Consider the following 24,179-nt stretch of genomic DNA (forward strand, 5'->3'; position numbering starts at 1 on the left):
CGTTTGTTGTATGTGCCACATTTAGTTAAAGTATGAGTGTAGTTTGTGATTGTGGTCACAGCTGTGTGTTGTAAAATTGTTGTTAAGTTTTTTTTGTATTTTTGTTTATATTTTCAACATTTTATTTTTATTATTAAACGAGTATTGATTTTGCTTCTAGTAGTTGTAGTTTGCTGTTGTGTGTTGCTCTGTGTTAAATATTTTATGTACAATATTGTCACAATGTCGGTTGTTAATACTTTGAGCATAAATTTAAAATTCATGTACTTTGTTAGTGCATTTTTTTTCCAAGTTTTTCTCTTGGTTATTATTGTTTTAACATATTTGTATCTTTTTTATTTAGTTTTTTGGTTTTCATTGTGAGAGTATTGAAAATGTAATGAAAAGTTGACACATTTTATTAAAATACCACTTACAACACCTTTATTTATTAAATTGCTAAATATTTATGTGTGTAGATTGTTTACAATTATAGGTTGTTACTGAGAAAGTAATACAGCTATAAATGTTTAACGCAATAATAAAATGTTTAAAATAAATTATAAAGTTGAATTTAATATATTTAACTAAAACTGCTGGAATATAACATAAACTAAATAAAATCCATTATCACTATGTATAGTTATGTTTTAACCCAAATTTATTTTAATAAAAAAAATTAATTTTGAACATACTAAGAGCACTCCAATCTCTTTCCTTAAAAAATCTTAAATTTTGAAAAATTTAATTTCTAAAAAATTTTGTTATAAACAAAAAATCTACCTTAAATTACATAATTTAATCCCATATTATCATATAATATATTTATATATATGTCAACAGCTTTATGATCAAGACAAACAACTAAACCTACAAAAAACCATAATCATCTTGACATGTCTTGAGAAGATTGAAATGAAAACCTTTTTTTCTTATTTTTTATTCTACCCTAAAGAGCTAACAAAAATATTTAATAAAAAAAATAAAAAAACAAATAAAACTTAAGAAAAGTGAAAACGTAGAATCTGAAATAAATGTAACAGTTTTTTTTTTGGTTTTATTTTTATTTGTATGTAGACACATCTGTACACGTGCAAACATGAGCATTAAAATGCCTTTTAGCACACTGTCTTCGGAGGCACAAAAATTATACACCCAATGTGTTATTAATCTGATGACAATCAGTTGAGTGACTGAATGAAATCAACAAAAATTTAATTTTGAAGGCATACATACGAGGGTTAACATAAGGTCATAGCATGCTGCAATTTAATTTCTATAAGTTTATTGAAGGTAGTCGATTATAAGAAGTTCATACAATATCGCCAACATGAACAGTAGCGTACAAAGTGCTTAATATTTGTATACCCACCATCAAAAAAGATGAGGGGTATATTGATTCTGGCATTCCGTTTGTAACACATCAAAATATTTGTCGCATTCTGTTACCTCATAAGATTCTAAGAAGATCTAGCCATCTCCGCCCGTCTGTCTGTCTGTTGAAAACACGATAGTGCCTATACGAAGGAGCTATCTGGCTGAAATTTTCCACAAATACCCTATCTTAACAAGGTTTGCTTGGTATTTAAAATGACAATATCGGTAAATGATTTCACCTAGCCCCCATACAAATGTCCCCCCGGAATACTGTTTGAATAGTCACAAATTAGTTCTAAGTACTCTGAAGTTATACTGTAAATTATGGCGAAAATCATGCAACATTTGTCCCTTGTCCCCATACAAGTCAAGAATGACTTGTACATGTATAATTGTCTTATAATAATTACTATCGAGATGATATTGGACATAAGCATATTTAAATTAACCTAAATCATTCTACCAACTTTTGGGAGGCTTAGTCCATAACTGACTCTACCCCCCATATAACCCATATATCAGAAAGATTCGACACAGCCGAATATAACACTCTTACTTGTTATATAAAGTGAGCCTCAAAGGTGAGTAAACACCAACAATTATTTGATATTTTTTAAGATAATGAAAATTCTAAAATCTATCCATCGATTCAAATTTAAAAGTTTCGGTTGGTTGGAGATTGAGTTGAATAAAAAGGATTTAAGTCGGAATATAACGATTTTTATGATCTTAAAAAAATCAGAAAAATCACTGGTGTATACTCACTTCTGAGGCTGTGTGTATGGTTTCATCTTCACAGACCTTCACAGTTAGAAGTAGGCATTTCGAATTAAATTAAACCTGCATTTTACTGACCACTTTGTAAAATTTGGACGAACTGAAATCATTCTGTGTCCCCATTTCCTCTCCTTGTGATATTTGCGGTATTTAAGAGATCTTTCCGTTCTCAGGGACGAGGTTATCAGATCCACAACGGTGGTTCAACTGTCAGAATAGACAGTCTTACGAGGGCCTTTTTTAAACACCGTGATATTTGAAATTAAATATACTTTTTTCGTCAAAGAAGCGTCTTTTTATTCCTTCTAAATAATATATTTCGCAATGTCCTCAAAATGGGCATTCATTTCAGCGGTAACCTCTTCATTCGACCCAAACCTCCTACACGCAGAGAAAAAATATAGTTGGACATGGTTACTGTAACCATTTCAATATTGCTATAAGTTTTTTAACTATATTATAGTCACAGTAACCATTTACATGATTGTGGTAACCATAATATAGTTAACTTACGATTCACATGATTGTCTCAACCATATATATGGTTACAGTAAACATATATATGTTTGTGACAACCATTTATTTATATTTATGAAGGACTTATCATATTATGGTGCTCTCGGCTTAAGGCTTATCATAATCTGAGAACAACATATTATGATAAAATTATTCATCATAAATATGGTTGCCACAAACATATATATGTTTACTGTAACCATATATATGGTTGAGACAATCATGTGAATCGCAAGTTAACCATATTATAGTTACCATGTAAATGGTTACTGTGACTATAATATAGTTAAAAAACTTGTAGCACTATATAAATGGTTACAGTAACCATCCCCAATTATATTTTTTCTCTGCGTGTACCGACGAAACATTTCTTCAGTTTTGAAACTGAAAATTGTCGCTGGGGGCTAAATCTATGTTCGATGGAGTAGCAGATTATAATCCAATTTAAGGATATTTTATAGGGCGACGAAATCGTACTCTTTTGTTGGCAAATACCGTCTTTTCGAAATCAAATTAATATCAGTTCTGTTCAACTTCTGTAGATAACATTGGTCGGTGATGGTTTTACCCTTTTCAAAGTAATCGATGCGCATGGCATAGCATGCTGTCGTCATAAGCTTTTTGACCGACAGATCTGACTTGGCCTTCTTTGTTGGACGTTTATCTTATTCTCAAGTATGAAGTAACGGTTCCATGTTTCGGATTGTGGTTGAACATTATCAAATACTCCTTTGAAGTTATAAAACAGTTGCGAGTATGAGCAATATTTTCCATATCTGGAGATGGTTTTATTAATTTTTTTAAAGTTCTTCAAATTTCACGATGTTGGCTGTCAAACACAATCTAAACAAGTAAGAAAGTATGCTCGGTCAAGCCCGACCATATAATACCCTACACTAAGTAAAAGAGCAAAAACCTTTTTTCTTTTAAAATTTCAATAATTTATATTTTTGAGTGATTTTTTATTCTGGCTAGTTGGCTGTCCATGTAAACCTTGTGCGCAGAGTACAGGTCGCAATTTTGAAAATATTTTGATCAAATTTGGTACATATTATTGGCCCAAGGACCAAGCCTATTGAAACTGGAAGAAATCGTTCCATTATTTCACCTAGCCCCCATACAAATGTCCTTCCGAAATTGGACTTTATCGGTCATAAATGTTTAATTTATATCTGTATCTCCACAAATTCCGCTCCAAATAAGTTTTATATATACAAAATTCATGTCACCAATTTTTGTTACGATCGGTCTATAATTTGTCATAGCTCCCATATAGATCCGCTTCCGAAAATCACTTTAACGTGCATAAATCGCTTAAAAATGTTGGTATACACACAAAATTCAACATAGTTAACTTTCATATAGACATAAATCACACGACCTAATTTCATGGTGATCGGTCCATAATTGGTCATAGCTCCCATATAAGGCCCACTTCCGAAAATCACTCAAAAATATAAATTATTGAAATTTTAATAGAAAAATATTTTTGCTCTTTTATTTAGTGTAGGGTATTATATGGTCGGCCTTGACCGACCATACTTCCTTACTTGTTTTTAATTGATGGAAGTTAAGGAACTGCCGTCGATTGCTCACATCATTGTAAACTGAAAATTTAGTCCAAATTTTCCACAGATTCGTGATAGCAACCGAATTTGTTGTCAATCGAATGATTCGGTTGCACACATAGAATTTTTCGGTTCTATCAACAGAAAGTCAGTTGTCAAAGAAGAATTTCGGTTTAAGCAACCAAACGTTTGTTACCCTTTTTAACATTTTGTAGCCAGAACTGTAAAATTCGGTCACTAAGGTAGAATCATTCGATTGGCAACAAATTCGGTTGCTATCACTAATCTGTGTTCTCTATGTATGCTATCTGTACATTATTATAGATTTTAGAAACTCAAATTACTTCGAAATGATTTTTTAATTTCAAATCATATGAGAAATTAGACAGAAATTAGACAAAAAGAAAGCATTAGTACACTGAGGGAAAAATATTGTCGTCATACTGTATCACCTTATGGCGACACCAATCGTTTACATCTTGTAATCAAACGTTCATGAGTCGGCAATATAATATTAAATTATCTTCTCATCGTCACTCTCATATATTGGGAATACAAAAGTGCAAGTAATTTATTCAGTCTTATAAGTGAAAAGAAATAAACGGACTTATCCAATGATGATATCGTTGGATCCACTGAGAACATACGAGCGAATTACGGTTTGCAAATCAAAAACGAATGTGGTCTTGTAAAATTAAATATAAATAATAAATGAGTACCCTCGTATACAGCAACGAGTATAAAGTTTCTACATTTTTACCTCAATAAAGTTTGTTGTTATTTATATATTTAAAATTTCATTGAATAGCAATGTCAAGCCCTTTTATATAAAAGGTACATACTACCAGATAAAAAAGAGACGAGAAAAATCGGAAAAAGTATGTATTTAAACCAGACTGACAGTGTTTACGATAATGTTGACGATACCAATGACAATGGCAATGCTGCTGCAGCTGACGATGATGCTGTTGGTGGTGGTAATGATGAACTTTAAATTAAAAAAAAAAAGAAGAAACAATTTACATTATTTTCAGTTTTATACATTTATATCGTTCGGTTTTTTTTACTTTTTTTATATTTTTTTTTCTCCCATTCCATTCGTTTATCTTAAGGATTGGTGTATTAATGGAAAAACACATGAAGACCATTAAGTATTTAAGAGTGAAGATAATCATGATTGTAATGATGACGATCATCATCGTCATCAACAGCAACGACATCAATGTTGCTTGCTGTTGACTGCCACAAAGGCTGTTATCATGTGCCACAGCCTCGTTAAAAGCCTTGATTACGTTTTAAAATGTTTTCGTTCGTACGTTTGACTGTCTGTCTGAATAGCTTGTTGTTGTTGTTGTCGATGTTGCCGTGTGTTACATTGTTGCTGTAGTTTGTTGTCTGTTAGTTGCTGTATGTTGTTGTATTTATGTACGATTTACTGCACTTTCATTTCTGCATTTCACGTTAAATCTACGTTAAGATGATTTATTACATAAATAAATGTTAAAGTAGAAAGAAATTGTTAAATAAATACTTTACTGCAGTTCGTTTATTTTCTTTATTTTATACGCATTTCTTTTATTATTATCAATTACCAATTTTACATGGTTTGATAAAAACAAAAAAGAATTAATTTTAACATTTATTTTAAATCTATTTTTGTTTTAACGTGAATTTATTTCAAGTACAAATTAAGCTTTTTGTGTGTGCGTGTAACTTATAAACTTGTTTTTGGGCTGATTACAACATCATTAATCATGTTTGTGGAACAAACAGAAAAAGTTTAAGGCAGATTTTACAATCCTTTTGGTCGTAATAACTAGTATGAATTTGTGTTAAGGGGTTAAGCAATTAAGATTTTTATTTATTTTATGGCAAATTTCAAAAAAAAAAAAGTTCTCTTTTCATTTAAGTGAATTCTTAAGACAATATTGTCATTAATTTTAAGCTGTCAGTAAAGCTATTACATGTTTTTAACTTAATGTAACCCACAATTATAATATTCTTTATACATATGTATTTATTGTTGTAGTCTTAAGTATCTGATTGCTTAATCATTTAATATTCCAAAAGTCGCTGTAATCCTTTTATAAATGTTGTTGGCCTTATCTTTTATTTCTTATCCAAGTGGCTTGTGCTGATTTCGTTTGTTTGAACATGCAGTATTTACATTATCTGTGATGATATTTTTCTTTATGTTTTAAATGTATTGATTTGATTGCATCTCAATTATAGGTTGAAATTTATGTTCATGCAGTTAAATGATTGCAACAGAGTTGTTATATGATTTTAAGGTTAAATGATAAATATGCTATATCATGAGGATTATAATCTCAATATCGATAAAAAAATGGCTGAAATATCAGTACTTATCATGTTGTGTAGGGAAGAAGGTGATCATTGACTATTGTTTGTAATTCGAAAAAAGCTCTGATGTAAGCGATAAAACAAAAACTATGATTACTGTTTTAATCTGGATGATTACTTAAGTACTATATACTCTAGGTCTTCACATATGGGCAATTCCATATCATCGTACGTGACATTTGTACGCCTATAGAGTGGAATAGATTTTGCAAAAACAAGAGTATCTGAAAAATAATTTGGTCTTTATGTTTCATTCAGAGGGTACTATATTTTAAAATAATAAAAAATTATTTCGAAACATTGTTGTCCAAAATATCGAGCGAAGTAAGGGTATATCGTACGTGACATAAAACGGAAGTCATTTTGAGGTACATCTAGAAATTTATGAACAGGTAGTCCATCTTCGTTTAAAATGTACCGTTTTCTCATTAAAGAAATTTGGTTTTCTCAATGTCTCATTTGCTTCTATTCTTTCGCAAAGCTAACCCGACCTCATCTGCCAATTATTTATTTATCGTACAGATTGAATCAGCTGACTGCTGTTCATAGTTTTTATGTGTTTGTGTTCTTGTAAACGAAATTAAATAGATTTTATAAAAAAATGTTTAATAGAGGAATTAACATTAATTTGATGGAGGATGAACTCGAAGAACATGAGTTCCAAGTGAATGTTGAAAGAGTTTATCATGCCAGGGCTTATAATGAATTTTTAAAAAATTTCCGGCTGTCGATGGCCACATTAAACAGCTGATTTATGTAAATATGTTGTCACTTGAAGGCAGGGTTCACATCTATTTTGAGAGAATAATAATGTTTTTTGTCTGTATATTGAGAAAACCAAAATTGTTAACACAGTTTATCGGCCTAATAAATTTATGTCGACATTTAGTAACAGGCAGTTTTTCGATACATTCATAAAACGGGCCTTAGATGCCAAATTAGGCCAAAAATAAGTGGACACATTAAGAAGTCTTATGAATGGAAACATCCTCTTTAGTAAACAGTCCTTGATGTAAATTTCGGTATTTATAGAGTCCTTTGTAACAAATGTTTGACTTCTTTTGCCGCAAATGCATATTGCTTGTCATACCAAGAACTTTTTGGGAAAATTTTTTGCTTTTGGGTTCTAAACTTTTCTACAACATTTCCTCGAGCATTAATTAGCAACATACAAATATTGTCCCGGAAGCTGCGAACAATTTTCCAGAACATACGTTTCGTTATCCATTATGTAGCAGGTTCTGTTTTTTTATCAAACTTGACTTCAATTTCCGTGATCTGTCTTTGGCCTCTAAATTTTTAGCAGAGTTCCTGTCATGAACTTTTTGAGCCTTGTATGTTTTTAAACCTGCACTGGCTTTAACAAATACTGTGAAAGAACATTTATTTCTGCGGTGTCAAAAGGAAAACTTAATTAAACTTACCATCTTTATTTGGCTTCCGAAGAAAAATAGTAGATGTAAATTAATAAATAATTTCAAGAATTATGTTTATTTGTTTAAAATCACTTTTTATAAAATACGTTTATTTGTTAATAATTCACTCTTTACAATATACGTCCGTCCACATTGAAGTGCAAAATAAAACTAAACACAAAAACAAAAAAAGACGTTGATATTTTTACAAGTGTCTTGTTTAGACATGATCTTTCATACAGTCGTTAACCCTTTGACGACCACGGCGACACCGGTGTCTCAAAACGAAAATATTGAATAACTAAACAACTAAAAAAGAATGAGTGTCATTTTAATTTTAATTAGTTCGTAAAAGTGTCTCTTATTAATGTGTTTAGATTGAAACAAGTTCGGTTATAGCATTTATTTTTTATACAATTTGTCATTGGATGTATTTAACGTTGGTTAATCAAATTGAATAATTTTTTATTCAAACTGATTAATTATTTTATTAAATGCATTTATCGCACTGTGGTTCCAAATCAAAATCTAGGTGGACAAAATTAATTGGCGATCTTTTTATATAGAATTGGTATCTCCGATTCCAAAAAAAATCTTTAAAAGATCAATATAAACTTTTTTTCAAGTTACAGTAGGGTCTAGATATACATATAAAAAACATTAATAAAAAATTAAAAAATACGTTTTCATGTCTTTCTGAAACTAAATTTTTAAAAAGATCTGTATTTACTATATTTCAAGTTACAGTAGGGTCTAGATATATAAAAATCAATAATAAATAAAGAAATATTTCTAAAAATTCCATTCCGTAAAAATTAAAAAAAAAGTATTTCGGCGGGTGCTGGCGGCTACAATTTTCTTACAAAGACATTCCCCAGAAGTTTCTTTAAATGATGTATATAGTCATTGGACGGGCTTCGACGGTCTTTTTTTTTTTGGCAAGCTATATAACATTCTTAGAAAAAAAAATATCAGTATATTTGAGAACCAAGTTTAAAGGACTATAACAGGAAAATGGAGAGGCCCAAATATAAGATATACATTTAATAAAAGCCTATATCAATGTTTATCTATGTTTTGAAGTATGAATTTCTATATGGTAAAACCATTGTATTGGAGGAGAGCAGATTATCAGCTTCCGAAAAAACTTAGTTTTTCCAAATTCTGAAGATACCGATTTTCATAATTTTGTCCATCTAGATTTTGATTTGGAACCACAGTGTATCGGTTGCTATTTTACCTAAGTCAACTTTTGACTAATTATTTTATCAACTTGACAAAATTTTTAATCAATATTTATTTTATTTAATTCAAATGAAATTGTTGGCAATTTTAGAGCTCCAGATTTTTCTGTGTATAGCCCTTACCGCCAACGTAAATTCGGCTATTAATTTTTTTGGCGAATCTTTCAAAAATAAATAGACATAGTAGAACTTACATCACATCTATCTTAAACACCAATTAAATTCCTTCCAAATGATGTCCTTATCTTCCTGAATATTTGAGGATTGTTAGTTAGGGAGCTCAAAGAGCTCTGAAGAGATTCTGTTAAATTCGTATTATTGAGTAAAAATTTTTCTACCAGATTGAAATCTAACTATTAAATTTAAAAGAAGTTTGAAAAATTTTTCTAGCAAATAATTCTCATTTTTAAATTTTAAAAATTGATTTAGTTTTTTTAATAATATTTTAATCCAATTGTGTTTTAATGCACCATTTCTTTGATGCCTTTGCCTGTATAACTAATGAAAAGCATCATATAAATTGAATAAAAACTTTAGCCGTTTTAGTAAAGTGCAGTAAGAATATTAGGGGTATTCGTGTAATAACAGGGCATACATAAAATAAAGTATAAAAAAACAAAGTAAATATCAATATTTTCTAAATTCAAATGAAAAAAAAAAAGAAAAACTGAACTTTGTTTCTAAAATCTTGCAACTATCACTTATGAATAAGTGATCGTAAATGATCATTGATTGCAATAGATCTCAGAAGCCGGTATTAAACAGAAAGTGCTCAAGCAAAGATACTAGTCGTTTAAGCATTTATTTATCATGTAATTATTTAGCTACTTCTAAGTAATGCTGGCGGTATGCAGTAATCATTGAAAATCATGTTATTACAAGTCATTAACAAGTTTTTGTTAGATAGTTATTATAATATGTGTTTGATTATTTAAGATTACTAGTTCCCTGTATAGTATATAGTATATACTTTTGCCTGTGAACACCCCTAATAAAACATCACAATTTGTGGTGTTTATTATTGTATGCTTTTAATTGCATCTAACATCATTTCAGCATTTACTACCGCTAAACCAAAAAAACTTCTATTAAATACAACTACAACTGCAAACCGTTTCAAAATGCTTAAGGTTAGTTAGAGCATGACTTTAAAAAGCGTTATTCGTTTGAGATTTTTATTTCAATACATTTTCTGCTTTTCTTCTACTTCGACAACACACACAGCTCTAGCTCTTACTTACTTAATCAACTTTTTTTTTTGTTCATCTTTTCTTCTGACTCACTCCCCATTTCTTTCGTTTTCAATAGAAAAATATCAAACAAGAAAAAAAAAATAAATATTTTATTAAAACAAAGATAAACTTTTTTCTATACCACGCTAGTACTCGTAATTTTCTTCACTTTTCGTTTAAATATATGGCTCAAGTTATTTGTGTTAAGCCTTTGAAAATAATGAAAAAAATAAAACAAAACTTTTCTAAAAGAAGAAAAAAAAAACAAGAGTTTAGACAAGAAGTAAATGAAAGAAGGAAAATATTTTTCGAAAATAAAAAAGAACATTATAATTTATGGTTTACCACAACAACAATGAAGGTGAAAATATAATAAAGAATCTTCTTTAGCTTTTGGGCTTAAATACAACAGAATAAAAAAAAATAATCGAAAAGAAAAAAATGAAATTAAACAAAATAGAGACTCATTAAAAAATTATTTTTAATTACCATTTAGCGTTCCTCTTAGCCACCTTTTTTCGTGAAATGAAACCAAAAAACAAAAGTTAATGATTTAGAAATGTTGGATGGTCTGTTGGTTGCTGTTAAATGAATCCCTGTCAGATCATCCATTGCTAGAGTGTGAATGTTTTGATTCATTTTGTTTGCAGTAATTAGGATGGAAATATTTTATTTATTTTTTGTAAGTTGACTTTAAACTCGATTTAAATTTTTTTTTGTTATTAAGTAGTTTTTATTTAATTAACTTTTTTGTTTAAGTTATTGTTTAAAGATTCAAATATTAGTATAGTTGGCTAATTAATATTATTATTATTTAATTTATGTAAATCTTCTTAATCTATTTAGTTATGGTTATAATTATGTGTGTTTTTTTTTTGATTTAGGTTGTTACACAATTTTGAAATTATTAGAAGTATTGAATCCGATTAAATTTTTTTTACAGAGATTAAGGTTTCTCATATCGCACAAAAAATGCAATGAAATCATAACATACTCATGCGGTAAACTTTAGGGTGGAAATGGATTAACTTAACAATAGTACTTCTATCAACTCGATTTGGCCAAAGTGACAATTGTGATCGATGTCCGATCTAGAAATAACTAATTTTGTTGTTGTCTCAAGTCAACTTCAAAGTTGCAACAATGTTATTTTACTTGTATTAAATATAAGAAAAACTTTAAAGATTATAATGAAACCTAAATTAGAATTTGACTATCATTCAATTTTTGAGCAAAATTTAAAGTTTTTCAGTCCGGCTTTTAAAGTGTTGAGTTGTGAAATTTAGTCAATTCTGATCTCAGTAAAATAATATCTTCCAAAAAAGCAGAATTTATACCTTGGAAGTATTAAAAATACCATCATTAACTTATTTTGACTATAATTACACCTGATCTTCAACCTTTTGCAATATATCCTTCTAATTCTTCTCTTCTCCGTTTAACAAAGAATGGAAACATTCATCCCAAGACTACCCAGTGTTAACTACATTGCTGATAGGTAGGTGATGTTTGAAAGGTTGGAGATCAGAGGTTCCTCACACTTCGATATGGAGTCAATGAAGAATTTAGTTGTTGAAGGGCTGAGCCAAGGAAGGAGAGATGACACATTTTCTCATAATCCTTATTACTTTGACAGCTTCTACATAAAGTTTATTATCATTACTGCCAAATTTTAAATGTTATGTTTTTATCATATTGTAAAGCTAAAGATCATAAGATCCTGAGCAAAAGTAGCACAAATGAAAAACTGTCTTTTCCTCCTCATAAGTTTAATAGCTCCTGAATAAATCATTGAAGAGCACTCCTGGTTTATTATATATATTATACATAATGTCCAGTGATCTTTGCACGCAGCGAAAAAATATAGTTGTGCATGTTTATTTTAACCATTTAAATAGTGTTACTAGTTTTTTAACAATATTATAGTCACAGTAACTATTTACACGATTGTGGTAACCATAATATTGTTAATTTACGATTCACATGATTGTATCAACCATACATATGGTTACAGTCAACAAGTATATGTTTGTGACAACCCTATTTATGATGAATAATTTTATCATAATATGTTGTTCTCAGATTATGATACCCATAAGCCGAGAGCAACATAATATGATAAGTCCTTCATCATATAAATGGTTGCCACAAACAGATACTTGTTTACTGTAACCATATACATATATTGTTTATACAATCGTAAATTCATTATGGAATTCTTCCGGCTCGGTTGCTATTTAAAATCGAGACAATCCGTCCAGAAATGGCTGAGACATAAGGAAAAAACAGGACAACCTCGCTTTTTTCAATAATTCTGTCAGACATGCTTTCGAAAAGTCTTCTATTTAAAATCAGCAAAATCGGTCCACAAATGGCTGAGATATGAGGAAAATATCGGGACAACCTCGATTTTTTTTACCTATTTTTGACCTACATATATCTGGATTACTGAGTCATTCATACAGACAATATGGATATTTAATGATAGATATTTCAAAAACCTTTGCAATGACGTATATAACACCATAGTAAGTTGGACCTACAATGGGTCTAAATCGGAAAAAATATTTTTTAAACCGAATTTTTTTCACCAAAATAAAAAATTTAAAAAACAAATTTTTTTTTTAAATTTAAAATTTAAAAAAAAAATTTTAAATAATTTTCTTTCAAAAAATTAAGAAAAAACTTAGAAAAAAAATAAATTTTGTTTACCTAAAAATATTTAAAATTTGTATTTTGAAGTATAATTTGGTGAAGGGTATATAATATTCGGCACAGCCGAATATAGCTCTCTTGTTTTTCTATATATGGATTACTAAGTCATTAATATAGACAATATGGATATCCAATGATAAACACTTCTAAGACCTTTGCAAAGGCGTATATAAGGCCAAAGTAATTCGGACCTACAAAATCGGGTCAAAATCGGGAAACATTTTTTTTACACCGAATTTTTTTTCAAGAAAAAAAATTTGTTTTACCAATAAATTAAATTTAAATTTTTTTTATTTTTTTTTTAAATAAAAAAAAATTTAATTTTGTTTTCTTAAAAATATTTAAAATTTTTATTTTAAAGTATAATTTAGTGAAGCGTATACCAGATTCAGCACAGTCAAATAAATCTCTCTTACTTGTTTATGTATTAATTGTCAATTTAGCTTGATGAACTATTTTTAAAAAGAAATATTTATTTTTTTCCATTGTTTTAACTGTAAACGAATTATAATATTTTCTAATATTTCTTCGACTAGCAGCAATACTTTGCACTTGTCTAAATATTGGAATTACCCAAGATTCATCATATAATACGCATGAACAGTTATTTTTTAGTTTTTGTTTTCCATCAGGAGTATGCTTAGTTCGACCAGGTTATTTAATAGACAGCTTTCTTTTAAATCTATGGTTCAAATACAGTTACACCGTTTTTGATCTTTGACATAAACGTCTAAAAACAATCCAACAAGATGAATTCTTCAGCACTCAATTGGTTTTCTAAAAGTAAGAAGTCAGCCCACTGGTTATTGTGGGCTAGTATATATGGATACAATCCGATCGGCTAACAATAGTGTATGGCTAGGAATAGCTCATGACAGCTTGAACAGCTCATGGACCGAATCCCATTTCCTCAAGTACTCATATTAGTATTGAAAATATGAAGATTGCTAAGTTGGTGGATTAGATTGTTTAACTTTGAATGTTTTAATCTCAACATTAGCATTATATATTGTATATAAAATTGTTTTTCTCTTTAACAAACCAACGATATGATTCTAACCATTTCTAATATTATTTAAGACTTAAAATCATTTCATAATCACAAATTACTGTTATGTACAGATATTATAAATTACTGTTAATTATCTTTTACATTTCTAATGAGATAACGGGTTCAGGTGCCCCTTATTTAACTTGTTTCAAAACCAAAATGTTGACCCCATAATTTTATATAAAGTAAAATTTTACACCTTTAACTACAACAAACAATAAAACTGATTAGAAAAAGGTAAAACATAACTCCCCACCACACACCCAACAAACAAACAAAATGTCTATAAAGATTTCAACAATTATAATCTCTCACGCTTATCTAAGATTTATAACAAAACAACTAACTCTAGCACCTACAAAAAAATACAATCCTAAAACTACATTAACAAAAGATAGTTGGTTTTAAAACCCATCATTAACTTGCTGCTGACGCTTCTCCAGTCTACATTATATAGATGTAAAGCTAAAGTTCATTACATGTTTCAATATTACACTAGGCTACATCTCATATATAACCTACACCTATATTGTATAAATGTGTTTGTTTTATTTTTGTAGTTTACTTGTTTTTTTATATAAGGTGTAGTTACCAAAGATGTACCCTTTTGATTAACTTCCAAGAAACAAATCTTTTGTATGGAAAATTATAAAAAAAAATATAAAAAATATACAAAATTAATGTAAGAAATATTTTCTTGTATGTAGTTTTCAGCATTGCATGTATATAAATGTTGATTTACTATTGCTATTAGGAAAACAAAACAACAAAAAACATTTTCATGGTTTGTTAAAAATAATGATGATCATTTTCATCATAATGATTTTGATGAAGAGCATGGATCTTCAGCATGATTCAAAAGTGGGCAAACTTCTCAGGCAACTATCAAAACTTTTCTAAAATTCTAACAATTTTGAAATTTGAATAATATTTTCTACGGAAAATCTGTGTTTGAGATTAAATTCTTTTAATTTGCGAGCAAATTCCTTTCGATTTTTCGTTTTTAGTATAAAGAACTACCACAGAAACTAAAAATCTAGTTTGACTTGACTTACTCCCAAACAATTTCTTAATAATTGTTAAAATTGTAACAATTTCTCAATCTAAAACTAATTTTCTACCAGCAAATTATCTGGATTTTAATTTATTTTTAACGTTTCTACAACATTATAATCCACCCACCTCAAGTTCAAGTTGCACTACTCTGACATTCGTTAAATCAAAATATTTTTATAGTTAAACATCAAGAAATAAATGAATACAAAGCGTAATGCGAAAAAAAATTGCATAGATAACATCAAAACGAAGACGTAAAAGAAAACTGAAAAAAAAACAAAAAGTTAAACAAAAAACTTAATTGTAGAGTCATATGAAATGCTAAGAAGTAAACCAAAAACAAAAAAAAAAAAAAAAACAATAATAAAGAAAACTTGCATCTAGAAAACAAAGAAAAATTCGTAAACATACATAGATACATACACTCCAACTCATACATATAGACAACCAACAACCTGCATTTTGTAAGCCGCTTTTGAACGCAACATTAGTCTTCAAACAAAACTAAACGAATCAACCAGCCAGCCAATGTTTGAGGTAGAAAAGCCAAAAATTTAACTTTTAGTTCAGTACATACTTACTCGTTCGTTATATACATTCATTGATAGTAGATACATCCACATAACTTGTTTTTGTTGTACAATTTTTTTTGGGAACAGACAGACAGACAATAACATTCAACGGCGGCATCTCTAGCAAACAACAAGAACCAACAACAACAATAGCAACATCCATAACAACCAAAGATGCATTAAGCAGAAGCAACAAATGCCTGAAATGTTAAGGTGCAATCAAGCAAATTTTCAAAAGTTGAGATTTTTTGTTTCTCTCTTGAATTTCGAAAACATTTTGAATGAATGTGAAGGGATTTTTCTTTAATATGGTTTTATTAAGCATGTTTTGAAAGAGTGAATTATTTATACGATCAATATTCGGCATATTAATCTTGAAATAAACTGATTTTAAAAGAAAATTATTAAAACCAAGTGTAAAAAAATATAAAGTGAGTGATAAAATAATGGAAAATTTTCCAAATATTTAACTACTAGGTTTAAATCAAAAAAAAAAATAATCCTGATTTTTTATTATTTTATTAATAAATGCTTTTATTTACTTATTTTAACAACAAACAATAAGTTATACTTTAAAATAGCAAATTATACTTTAAAATAAAAACTTTAAATTTTTCAGTGAAAAACAATTTATGCCATTTGATCTTTTTCAAAATTTTTTTTTTAATTTTTTTTTTTTAATTTTTTTATTTTTAATTTTTAAATTTATTAGTGAAAACAATTTTATTTAATTTTTTTTTTGTGAAGAAATATTCGGGTTAAAAAATGTTTTGCCCGATTTTGACCCATTGTAGGTCCGAATTATGGCGTCGTTGCAAAGGTATTTGAAATATATATCATAAGATATTCATATGTTCTGTATTAATGACTTAGTAATCCAGATATAGATAGAAAATAGGTAAAAAATCGAGGTTGTTTGGATTTTTCCTTATAGCTCAGCTATTTTTGGAAAAAAAGAAGAATCTGAAAATAAAACAAGTAAGAAAGTATGGTCGGTCAAGCCCGACCATATAATACCCTACACTAAGTAAAAACGCAAAAACATTTTTCTTTTAAAATTTCAATAATTTATATTTTTGAGTGATTTTTGGAATTGGGCCTTATATGAGAGCTATGACAAATTATGAACCGATCTTCATGCTGATCGGTTCATAATCGGTTCATTAGGTCGGATGATTTATGTCTATATGAAAGTTAACTATATTGAATTTTGTGTGTATACCAACATTTTTAAGCGATTTATGCACGTTAAAGTGATTTTCGGAAACGGGTTTATATGGGAGCTACGACTAATTATGGACCGATCGTAACAAAATTTGGTGACATGAATTTTGTATATACAAGACTTATTTGGAGAGGAATTTGTGGAGATACATATATAAATTAAACATTTATGACCGATAAAGTCCAATTTCGGAAGGACATTTGTATGGGGGCTAGGTGAAATAATGAAGCGATTTCAGCCAGTTTCAATAGGCTTCGTCCTTGGGCCTAAGAAATAATATGTACCAAATTTGATCGAAATATCTTCACAATTGCAACCTGCACTCTGCGCACAAGGTTTACATGGACAGCCAGACAGACGGACGGACAGACATAGTTTAATCGACTCAAAAAGTGATTCTAAGTGATTTGTGAGTGAGACTAATATTTTTGGGCGTTACAAACATCTGCACAAACGCATTATACCCTCCCCAATATGGTGATGTAGAGTATAAATATTAAAACAAGTAAGAGTGTTATATTTGGATGTGCCGAATCTTGTATACCCACCATCAATATAGGACAATAAAATATTTTTCTGATATAGGGGTAGGGTCAATTACGGACCGATCCTCACAAAACGAACCTCATATAACTTGTTTATGTACAATTCTATCAAGTTAGTAAATATTACAAGACCATTATGAATGTTTCAAGTTATTTTCTGAGGGGGACCTTGTATTGGGACTAGGAACAAATGTTGCTCGATTTTCGCCATACCTTACAGTAAATTTCAGAGGATTGCCGCATAATTAACATATTTATAACTGCTTTAAAAGTATTCCGGGGTGGGGGTGTCAATTGTATGGTGGGTAGGTGAAATTATAGACTGAGCAGGCTGTAGGTATAACTAATTAAATTCTTAAAGAAAATATTGAGTTTTATCCCTAATAAAACCATCAAAATTTATTATGAAAAATTATTGACACTCCAATAAAAAAATTACACGCATTAATTAAATATTTAAATAACAATATGATGATATAATATTTAAGCTATTTCACTTATTTTTCTTTCTCCTTTGTTTATTGTTACCAAATTTAATACCCTACTACATCGTTTAACTAATCTCTCGAATGACTGCAGTCAAATTGTAATAATAAATCGTTTATTCAACACTTTTTTTGTTTTCTGTCTAAAATCATAACAAAACAAATACTCATTCAAACAAAACTCTGACCGGAAACTTATCACCAAAAATAAAAGAAAAAAAGTAGACTGATATTGCCCATTTTCAATACCAAACAAGCCTTATCATCAGAGAGTATCAGCCAGCTAGCTCCTTTCGTTTGGGCCCTATCGCATTTCCAACAGACAGACGGACAAACGTTGCTAGATTGTCTTAGAATCTTATGAGGACTCAGAATGTTTGTACTAATTTTGATGTGTTGCAAACGGAATAACAAAATCAATATACCCCCCTCTTTTTTGAGGGGGGGTTTCTGTAACAAAAACCTTTACAGAATTTATAAAAAAATTTCTATAAAATCAAATTAGTTTTAGCAGTAATTCTCTGTACAGGTTTACTTTTTAGATACCGTGGTTTATAAACTTTTTTGGAAATAATTCGGTTTCTCGGGAACTATTGGCGATATTGAAACTGGAGCTGAGCTGAGGTTTATTCGAGTTGATTTACAGTTGTTCAGCTTCCTCGGCATAATGGGGATCAGTGTGTGGCTCCACAAATTTGATAACCTCGGGTCTAACATTTTTTTTTTAAAAAATCACCAAAAATCTATAATCCTTGAGAAGATCTACAAAAAATACGCTTTCATGTACAAGTTATCTCTTCCGGTTCAAGAGATATTTAGGTTTATTTATTTGTTAATATTACTCGATTTTTTTTTGGTTTTTCAGGGGGCCTACAGAGAGTCGAAATTTTTTATTAAACTATCTGCTATATTTGCTATACAATTTTTTTTTTCCAAAAATTTCACTATATTTTTTCCTTTTTAAAAAAAAAATTTTCTTTGGGACTAGGTATATATACATTTTACACTATCCGGAAAGAGAACTTAATGCAAAATAGTGTAAAGTAGAATTTGGCTCATTTAAGCGGACATAGCCCCCCAGACATATCCAAACTTGGACAATTCTGAAAAAAAAGTAAAAAATAAAAATGCAAAGCACTGATCCTAGAAAAAGCTCCATATTTGTATTGACATATATTTTATTTAAATACATATAAAGTTATTTTACTATGACACGGTAAATAAATTCACAGTGGGCACTTTTCTAAAAAAAAACTCAATTTTTTTCTCAGAAGTTATAATGGAATTGATTTAATGATGTTATGATATCTCTAACCGTTATAATTTTACATTAATTCAAATTTAATATTTTTCTTCTTGGAAAATCACCATATTACAAAGAAAATCCTAAACATGTTTAAAATTATTTTGTTTTACTAAAATATTAATCCTCAAGTCCTAAGGTTGTCCCCAATACCAAATACTTATTTAAAAAGCTTATATTCACTCTTCAAAAGCTCCACAAACCATGCCTCCTATCAAAAATCTTAAATCTAAGTAGTTCCCGACATACCGAATTATTTCACACTAGGTGGTCAAAATTCGACCACTTTTTAAACTCTTTTTAGCACTTTTATGGAAAAAATATTGAAAAAATATACATTGTGCACATCTAGAGAAAATAATCTATAAAACCATATATGTTTCATCAATATTGGTGGACAATAACATACTTAAAAATGTACCACAAAAAAACGTGTGGCCTATTTATATATAAGATAACGTCATTTAAAATGGATAACTATTTTATTAAATTTAAATTCTGAATATTTGTAAAATGTTCAATTAATAATATATTATTTTTTTTTTGTTCTTTTCAGGTCTGTACAAAAATCTACTTCTCTTTAAGTACATTGAATAGTAAGTAAATTTATTTCTTTGTGTCCCTAACTCGTTACTTAACATTTGTTGAAAACTTTTTAATGATTTTTGGTGTAATAAAAGCGTAAGATGAGATGATCAAAAGGCCGGCAGTTGCCACTCTATTGTTAAACTACTCATACAAAATAAAACTACGTCTATTCAGCTTTTTATTGCGTTCTTGTGTACAATAAAAACCTCATCATCACCCAGCCATTATTACGTACAAGCATAGCTTAAAGGTATTCATTTTAATGATTTTCTGTGTAACGTTTTGTAGTTTTACAAACTCTTGCAGTCCTAGAAAAACTCAAAATTAAATTAAAATCAAAAAAGTAGGCAGGCGCGCCTGCCTAAACAAAATAAATACATTGTAGATTAAATTGCCAGAATTCATGCCACAAAGCAAACGAAAAGAAGTATTAAAAAAAGAATAATGACTTGCCATTAGAAGAAGATCTACTGGAGCAGCACATGAGGCTTGCACCTCTGGAAAAATATCTGGAGCAATTAACAATTTTTCTTAAAATTCTTACTCCTTTTTTTAACGTTCTTCTACCATCAATCATGAGAGCATGTGTTACAATCTTCTTTGAATTGAAAATGTTTTTTCGAAAAAAAAAAATAAATAAAAATCGTGAGTTTTATAAACCGCTGATCATGGCGTTTTGCCACACAATTATTTCATGTCTTGTTGCATGTATATCACTAAGATAAATTGGCTGTTTTTGTCTAGTATATGATGATCACCTTTAGGTTTTTGTTTTAAAATTAATGAAAATGGTTTTAGGAGTTTTTTGTTTTCTTGTGCAAGTGAATATCGATTAGAAAATTAATCATGAAAATACACGTTTTAAATTAGAAAAAAATGTAACTCTAAAACTTTTTTTAGGAAACTTTAAAGATCAAGACAGTTGAAAAAAATTTAAATTTTAAAAGTTTCTATAAACTTTTGTTTATTCTTAATAAATAATATTTATTTTCTTGAGCAGGCTGTAGGTATAACTAATTAAATTCTTAAAGAAAATATTGAGTTTTATCCCTAATAAAACCATCAAAATTTATTATGAAAAATTATTGACACTCCAATAAAACAATTTACACGCATTAATTAAATATTTAAATAACAATACGATGATATAATATTGAAGCTATTTCACTTATTTTTCTTTCTTCTTTGTTTATTGTTACCAAATTTAATACCCTACTACATCGTTTAACTAATCTCTCGAATGACTGCAGTCAAATTGTAATAATAAATCGTTTATTCAACACTTTTTTTTTTGTCTAAAACAGCGAAATGCAATGAGCTCTCAAATGAGCTCTCTTGTTTTTATTTTCACATGTACGCAAGCACACACATTGTATAAAAACAGTCAGTCTCGCATGAGCATTGATAGAAGTAGGTTGTGTTACGCTTTTATGTTTGTTTATTTCATTATTTCAGCTATTTGTTTTTGTTTTTGCCAGAGAATAATTCTCAACTCATACAACTACAATATCTAAAAAGTGTAGTGGTGTGAGTTTGCATTTCGCTGGTCTAAAATCATAACAAAACAAATACTCATTCAAACAAAACTCTGACCGGAAACTTATCACCAAAAATAAAAGAAAAAAAGTAAAATTTAAACAAAAACCAACCCGAGACAACAAAAGATTGCATGTAGAGTTGGTCTATTCAACAAAATCATATGACGCAGTATGTTGTCCACTGTGTTTATAACAACTAAACCAACCAACAACAACAGCAACAATATAAAAATTATAACAATTTAATGATGAAAAAATAATACTGCCACTAGTCGCACAAATTTCAAGCCACGTACTCTCGTACTGTTGTACTCCTAATATAGAGATGTGTGTCATTATTAAACAAACAAAATTCCAAAAAAAAAGTTTTAAAGCCGGTTTTTTTTCGTTAAACCATTCAAAGTGAGAAAAATAAAGAATAAAATGAAAATACATATTCAAACACACAAAATTTTTTTAAGCCTAAAACGAGCTTTATTTTTTATGAGATTTTCCCAAAAAAAATAAAAAATATGACACAAATATTAGTACCACAATTGGTGTGAACGAATAATGGGAGCCCTACCCAGTCAAACATTTGGAAAAGACTTGCAATTCTTGAATAATGTAGTTTTCAATGACTTGTACTTACCGTCTGCATTACTTAGAAGTAGTCAAAGAATTACTTATTTAATATGTTTTATGTTACTGCTTACTTACTAGTCAATTGTGTGAGCATTTGTGATTTTTCAATGTCTTAAGGTCAAAAATTGTTCTCCTTCATCTAGCAACCAAATGCTAAAAATTCGGATAAAAGAGTGAAACCTCTGAAACTCTTTATCGCTCTGCACTCTACATAGGAAAACACATATTCTCGACATTATATCGATTTAAAAATGCGAGATTTTTTGAAATTTTTAGTTTTTATTTTGAAAGATTTGTACAATATAAATTTATTCGAAGTATTGGCCATTGTTAGCTGTGACTTTCCCATCTTTCTGGCAACATATTGATTCCGAGCCAAAATAACTGCGCATCTTTTGAGAGCAATAACGAATGAAGCCAATTTCGAATACTCTGTTCCAAAGCGAAGCGTATCCCACAGAGAGCATTCTGCATCGAAAACTACGTCTATTCAGCTTTTTATTGCGTTTTTGTGTACAATAAAAACCTCATCATCACCCAGCCATTATTACGTACAAACATAGCTTAAAGGTATTCATTTTAACGATTTTCTGTGTAACGTTTTGTAGTTTTACAAACTCTTGCAGTCCTAGAAACTCAAAACTCAAAATCAAATTAAAACCAAAAAAGTAGGCAAAAGAACTGCTCATCTTTTGAGAGCAATAACGAATGAAGCCTGTTCCAAAGTGAAGCGTATCCCACTGAGAGCATTCTGCATCGATCGAAAAAAATAGTAGTCGGGCTATAAAGCGGGTGATGCAAAGCTTCCCAACCACTTCATTCTAAATACTTTTTAACAGTAGCGTTGCCATGATGGAATATTACGGTTTCATGTCTGTGCGTTTTTCGGCCAATGCTCGCTTGAAACGAATCAGTTGCGTTCGGTACAGGTTCCCTGTGATGGTCGGGTAAGATTTCAGTAATAGATAGGACACCTTAGCTCTTACCAAATATATAGAATTACCTTAGCGCCATAGATATTTGGCTTTGGTGTCTATTGGCCGGGCTTCTCATACGATATCTTATGCTTCGGGTTATCGTAAGTAATGATTTGGTGCAAAAATGATTTTCTTGTATAGCATTCAAGCAGCATTTCGTCATGCAAAACCGTCTTTAAAGGTCTCACGGCTTCAATTCGTATTATTCCCAACTGCCTTTCTTTTTTTTAATTTTCAAATGTTTCCAGTATCATGCATTCTGTAAGAGAGAGGGTGATTATTACGTTTGGCCTCCAACTTTTGAAAATTTATTTAAGCGCTCCCTTTCTTAAATAATAAATTTTTTTGTATGAAAAGCTTCCATTTAGAATCATTAAGCGATTCCAATCTTATAAATTTAAATAAAAAGAGAGCTATATTCCGCTGTGCCGAATCTTATATACCCTTCACCAAATTATACTTTAAAATAAATTTGTTTAAATATTTTTAGGTAAACAAAATTTAATTTTTTTTTTTAAATGTTTTTCAAATATTTTTTTTTTTTAAAAAAAATTTTTTTTACAATTTTTTTTTTTTTTAAAAAAAATTTATGACAAAAAAAATTTTTGATAAAAAAAAATTCGGGTTAAAAAATATTTTTCCCGATTTTGACCCATTGTAGGTCCAACTTACTATAGCCTTATCTACATCGTTGCAATGGACTTTGAAATATCTATCATTAGATATCCATATTGTCTATATTAATGACTTAGTAATCCAGATATAGATCAAAAATAGGTCAAAAATTAAGGTTGTCCCGGTTTTTTGCACATATCTCCGTTATTTATGGACCGATTTTGCTGATTTTAAATAGCAAACTTCTCGAAAGCATGTCTGACAGGATTATTGAAGTAAACAAAATTTATTTTTTTTCCAAAGTTGTTTTTTAATACAGTGGTGGTCAAAACATATGCAACCAGCAACAGAATTTTACAAAAGTGGTTTAAACTAGCTTAAGATGTAAACAAAAATATTCATTTGCTTATAAT

General features: G+C 29.3%; 1 protein-coding gene across 1 annotated transcript in view; it reads left to right on the forward strand.

The window, feature by feature from the left end:
- RhoU overlaps window positions 1-24,179 on the forward strand; it is a 220,909-nt gene that overhangs the window by 104,039 nt on the left and 92,691 nt on the right. The gene's annotated exons all lie outside the window — the stretch shown is intronic.

Source organism: Calliphora vicina, chromosome 4 (assembly GCF_958450345.1).
Source record: "Calliphora vicina chromosome 4, idCalVici1.1, whole genome shotgun sequence".
Lineage (NCBI taxonomy): Eukaryota > Metazoa > Arthropoda > Insecta > Diptera > Calliphoridae > Calliphora > Calliphora vicina.